The following is a 6,231-nucleotide window of genomic DNA, read 5'->3' on the forward strand; positions in this document are numbered from 1 at the left end:
GCAATTTGTTGATTAATACATCACTAACTTACTCAGTTTTACAATGGGGAGTTGAAGTGAAGCTTTTTTAAAAAAGAAAGAAAGAAAAGAAACCGAACAATTATCTGCTTTTCATTTCACAAATATGCCTTGCTGCCAAACAAATCCAGATAAATATTCCAGATGTATGGATGCTCTTTTCTGTATTATGGATGACTTGGAACCCACTGTGTGGGGATCTAAAAGATATAGGACAGAGGTTAAAAAATAATTTGCGTTTAATATATTGTTTGGAGAACACTGGTATAAAATAAATGCTCAGGAATCCTTTATTGTTTGTTCAGTGTGTTTCGGGGGAAAGATGGTTTAGATGAAAGTTATCAGGAAAAAGTTATCACCGATTAAGTTATTGTTACTTTAAATATTGCCTACTGCTGGTTTCACGTTCAGGATCAATATTGTTATTGTTATGTACCTTTTTCTGACTTGTCCGTCCTTTTCACTGTCACTCTATTGGTTTGCTTTTTGAGGAGGAGGGTTATGTCATCCGATGTAATAAACTTTCTTCAGCAAACTGTGGAAACAAGATTCGTTATTCATGGGGGGGGAAAGAAATTTATAAGATTGCCAGGGGCACTGTCTGATCACACACACGCTCCCTCTTTACCTACCAAACCAACCAGCAAAATCCAGTGAATCAGAGAACTGTTTCATTGCTTCCTGAAGATATTTATTGCAGAGGGACTGCCAAAGCTGGAGTCATGAGGCTGTCGCCATTTGCCGCAATCTTACCCAAAATACTGTAGCACAGTAGAATCATAGAATCATAGAGGTTGGGAAACTCCCTGGAGGCTTGAGGATGGAGCCTGGGGAGGACAGGGACCTCAGTGGGGGTACAATGCCACACAGCCCACCCTCCAAAGCAGCCATTTTGTCCTGGGGAACTGATCTCTGTAGTCTGGGGATGAGCCATAATTCTGGGGGATCTCCAGGTCCCACCTGGAGGCTGGCATGCCTACCTTGGGCAAATCGCCAATGTAGAAACAGCCCAAGCACCATGGTACCCTCTTTTCTCCGTGCTGCTGCCCACACCACATCAGATTCGTGCAAAGGTTCCGCAGCAGCAATTGTATTAAAATGTCATTAATGCCCATGAATGCAAGTTACGTTTCTGGAAAACGTTAGCCATACTGGAGACCTGCTGCCAATCAGAGTAGACACTCTGTGGGGAGGGGCCGTGGCTCAGTGGTAGAGCATCTGCTTGGCATGCAGAAGGTCCCAGGTTCAATCCCCGGCATCTCCAGTTAAAGGGACCAGGCAAGTAGGTGATGTGAAAGACCCCTGCCTGAGACCCTGGAGAGCTGCTGCCGGTTTGAGTGCTGACTTTGATGGACCCCGGGTCTGATTCAGCATAAGGCAGCTTCATGTGTTCATGTGTACTGATTCTGGTAGATCGGTGGTGTTCATGTGGTCTTCAACAAACAGCAGGAGATAAGAGAAGAAGGCGAGAGGCTGTAGGCATGAGGCAAAGCCTGGCACAGTGAAAAAGTAGCAGAAAGATTTCAAAAGGCTGCTGTGTCAGTAACCAAGCAATGTATCCCAGTAGCCACTTGGAAATTCCATATATTCCTATAGGCATTTAGAAGAATCCAACCAATGTGCTCCAATGGCCATTGGCATCATTTCTTTTAGAGCATCCCCACAGTGTGGAGACGAAAGCAGACAAGTGAATGTCAGCTAAAGGTTTAGCATTGTTATAGAGGAATTTCCATAAACTATAATCTTAAAAAAATAATGCAGCATTCTCATAATACACCCAAGGGCCTTTAGTTTCTAAAAAGAAAGAATTAATGGAGGAAGCCTCATCCTGTGCCTTGGAAGGAAGTGGGGCTGCTTAGCTCTAAGTTGGTGAGGGCAGACTGCCGTTGCTCAGGACAGAGGAGAAAACACTCTGTACATGCCATGGGGAATCTGTGTGCACACGGGAGGCTTGAAACCACTACTTACTTTATGCAGCTTTACATTACATGTCTAGAATTTGAGCTGGAGACCTTGTGGTTGTGGGTCAACCTTGGGCTCTCTAGCGTTCTTTCATAAATAAACAAACCAAAAACACGGGGAGCAGGTGGGCACTTTGCACATGCTCAGAATCCTAAAGCCAAACTAATCCAGAAGTTTTTTAAACTGGGGAAATGGATACTAGTCATGACGCATACCTACTCTCTCCAGGATCAGATGATTATATTATTATATAATTATTATTATATAATAATTCTTATATTAGGTGCTGTGGAACACAGGCAGGATAAGGCTGCTGCCGTTGTCTCAGGAGAGTTGCTGACGAGAGACAGGTATAGCTGAGCTCGAAAGAGCATTTCTCGTGCGTTCGATCCTGGCTGAATCCTGGCTGGAACAGGGAAGAAAGGAGGCTTAAGCGACCATGTGTTTTCGCCCTACAGAGAGCGGCAAACCCAAGGCAAAACCTCCCATGATTAAGCGTCCCTAACCGGCACGTGAGGAAATTGAAATTGTTCAAGACTTTCTATTCCTTGGCTCCACCATCAACCAAAAGGGAGACTGCAGCCAAGAAATCAGAAGGAGATTGAGACTGGGAAGGGCAGCCATGAAGGAGCTAGAAAAGATTTTGAAGTGTAAGGATGTGTCACTGGCCACCAAGACTAGATTAATTCATGCCATCGTATTCCCTATTACTATGTATGGGTGTGAAAGCTGGACAGTGAAGAAAGCTGATAGGAAGAAAATAGATTCCTTTGAAACGGGGTGTTGGAGGAGAGTGTTACGGATTCCGCGGACGGCCAAAAAAACAAATCAGTGGGTTCTAGATCAAATCAAGCCTGAATTGACCCTAGAAGCTAAAACGACTAAACTGCGGCTGTCGTATTTTGGTCACGCCATGAGACGACAAGAGTCACTGGGAAAGACAGCCGTGCTAAGAAAAGGTGAGGGCAGCAGGAAAAGAGGAAGACCCAACAAGCGACGGACGGACTCAATAAAGGAAGCCACGGCCTTCGATTTGCAGGATCTGAGCAGGGCTGTCCAAGATGGGGCATTTTGGAGGACTTTCATTCATAGGGTCGATAGGAGACGGAAGCGACTGCACGGCCCTTAACACGCACATACAGGGCGAAAACGCACGGTCGCTGGAGCCTCCTTTCTTCCCTGTTCCAGCCAGGATTCAGCCAGGATCGAACGCACGGACGTTCTTCGAACGTTCGAAGAACGTTCCAGCCAGGATCGAACGCACGGACGTTCTTCGAACGTTCGAAGAACGTCCGTGCGTTCGATCCTGGCTGAATCCTGGCTGGAACAGGGAAGAAAGAGAAGGAAGCCCAGGCTCGCCCGGCCCCTGCTGCGAAGGGGGGTCCGGCAAGGGTGGAGCCTGCGCCAGGCCGCCTCTTGCAGGGGGGAGGGCGGCGGCCTGTCCAGGCCAGCTGCCGTCGGGTAGGCGGAGGAGTCCGAGCGCGGTTCGACTCGGGGCAGCTGGGGGACGTGAGATGCTGGCCGGGCAGGCGGCGGGGCTCCTCCGGAGGGGAGGTAAGGCAGAGGGCGGGCGGGCGCGCAGCTGGTGCCTCTCCGACTCGGGGCCAGCCGGCTCAAGAGCTCCGCTGGCGCCGGGATCCCTGGTTTCAGCCCCCCCGGGCAGGGACCGCAAGCCTCCGCCGAGTGCCTCTGAGAATGCGCAGAGGGCATTTCCCGAAGGCTCGCCGCCAGACCAGGATTCCGGGGGTTTCCAAGCAGAGGGTGTCTTGAGCCCCCCGGCCCTCTCGCTGGAGGGATTGGGCGCTGAATCGGTCCCTTTCTCTGCCCTCCCCCCCCGGACTCAGCCCCCTGGGGCAGTGACTGAAAACCCCCTCCTCCTCCTCTTCGAAGCTCGGGCGGGAAGTGCCTCTGAGAATGCGCAGAGCGCATTTGCCGAAGACTCGCGGCCGGACCTCACATGATGGGGATACCGGGGAAGGGGTTTCAAAACAGAGGCCCGACCCCTCTCACCGGAGGAATTAGGCACTGAATCCCTTCCCCTTCCTTGTTCAACATGGAAGGGCACACATATATTGAATAATCCAGAAACCTGACCCTGGTTGCATTGTGAGTTTTACATATTTTAAAAATTGTGCTTATTTCTTGCCTGCCTTTCTTCCCAGTGGGGACCCAAAGCAGCTTACGTTGTTCTCCCGTCCTCTGTTTCATCCTCACAACAACCCTGTGAGGTAGGCGAGGCCAAGTGTGTGCGACTGGCCCTAGGTCACCCAGCAGCCTTCCGTGGCAGAGTGAGGATTCGAACCTGAGTGTCCCAGATCCTCGTCCAACACGAGGCTGAGAGCGGAGAGAACTGTGACTAGCCCAAGGTCACCCAGCTAGCTTCATGTGGAGGAGTGGGGAATCAAACCTGGTTCTCCAGATTAGTCCTCTGCTCGTAACCACTACACCACGCTGGGGAAGGGTTTAAAATACAACTTGTGATAATGGCACAGTCACTATCCAGTAGGTTCCTGCAACACCTGTACCGTAACCAAACAATGAGCAGTACTTGTGCTTTTTGGTGGCAGATCTACTGGCAAATCTACAACGGTCCAAACTGCTTGGAGGGCTTTAAGAGGGGAGTGGACATGTTCATGGAGGAAAGGGGTATTCATGGCTATTAGTTGGAATGGATGCTGGTCATGCTGCATACCTGTTCTCTCTAGTATCAGAGGAGCATTTCTATTATTTTGGGTGCGGTGGAGCACAGGCAGGACGGTGCTGCTACACTCGTCTTGTTGGTGACTTCCTAGAGGCACCTGGTTGGCCACTGTGTGAACAGACTGCTGGACTTGATGGGCCTTGGTCTGATCCAGCAGGGCCTTTCTTATGTTCTTATGTTTAACACTTTAACCAAATACATTACACGTTATGTGTTCTATACGTGGGACAGATATCCCAGATTAGAATGCCCACTCCACGGAGATACCAATCTAGCAGTAAGTTTCTGCCCTGTCTCTGATCTGTGCCCTGAGCAGGCCTGTAAAATATGATTACAACTTATATTAAAGGATCCCTGTTCTCTGTGCTGTGTGAAATCACAGGAATGGAAGGACTTGTAAAGGATGCATCACTAAATCCGAGTCTTGTGGCACCTTAAAGGCTGCCCAAAGGGGTTGCCATGGTAGTCGGTTGTAGCAGAATAAAACAAAAGTCCTTTTGTAAGTCTTTCAGGAGCTACTGGACTTTTGTTTGACAGAGTTTTATTCCTGTATAAACTTCAGAAGTTCTGAGTGAATTCTTACTTTGCATCAGTGTTATTCATAGAGAGCAGAATCAAAGGACAATGAAATGTAATCATGTAAAATTGAAATGTAATTACCGGTATGTAAAAGTCAGAACTAATTGGGGAAAAATGCTGGAGACACATCATTAGTTATACTAAGCTATAGCCTGTCACTAGTGGGGAGTTATAGGCCATTTTTGCATGATCAATTTTGATGCTCGCTCAAAGCTCTTTTTTAAAATGCGACTTTAAAAATGCCTTTTCACGGTCCCCAAGCAAAAGGAGAAGTTCCACCCCCCCCCACTCGCCTGCTCCTTTGTTCCTGTTTGCATAGCCATTAGAATATGCATAGCTAACGTGCCTCTGTTGTTTTGCATTGTTCCTTGAGGGGGTTTCTTCGAGGCAAACACCAAAGATCATGTTAAATGGGCTCTTTCGTAATGTGAAGCAGGTATGCGCCAGCTTTGCACTCAAAGCGACAGCCAATCAAATATTTATGATTCTAAGAAAAGCAAAAGTAGCCTGTCACAAGGGCCCCACCGTTTTTGAACCTGCAGGCAGCTTTGGAATTCTGACCCAGGGTCATGGGTGCAACCGTAGGAAGCGGAGCCAACCACAAAAGGTCAGGGAGTAAGTTCATGTGTAACTCTAGAAGTAACTCTTCAGCATTTCGAGCAGAAGCTCTGTTTAACAGGGTGCCGTTTAAAACGAATATATCTTTATTTTCTTGCATACGCAGCTTGCCTTCAGTCACATAGTAAAGACCTTTGTGCTGTGGCGGCAGCTGCTGTCAAAGCAACTTTAAAAAAATGTGCACAGCCCATCAGATCTCCAGTGGCTAATCAGAAGCCCTGCTGTGTGGAAGCCCACTTTCTAAAAACGCCTCGGGCACCTTTGGTTGGCCTTATCAAGCTTGTTTCCCAATGAAATTCTATTTCATCGATTGCACTAATTAATGTTAAAAAATCTAATCTGTTGCATTTTCC

Source organism: Euleptes europaea, chromosome 4, assembly GCF_029931775.1.
Source record: "Euleptes europaea isolate rEulEur1 chromosome 4, rEulEur1.hap1, whole genome shotgun sequence".
Lineage (NCBI taxonomy): Eukaryota > Metazoa > Chordata > Lepidosauria > Squamata > Sphaerodactylidae > Euleptes > Euleptes europaea.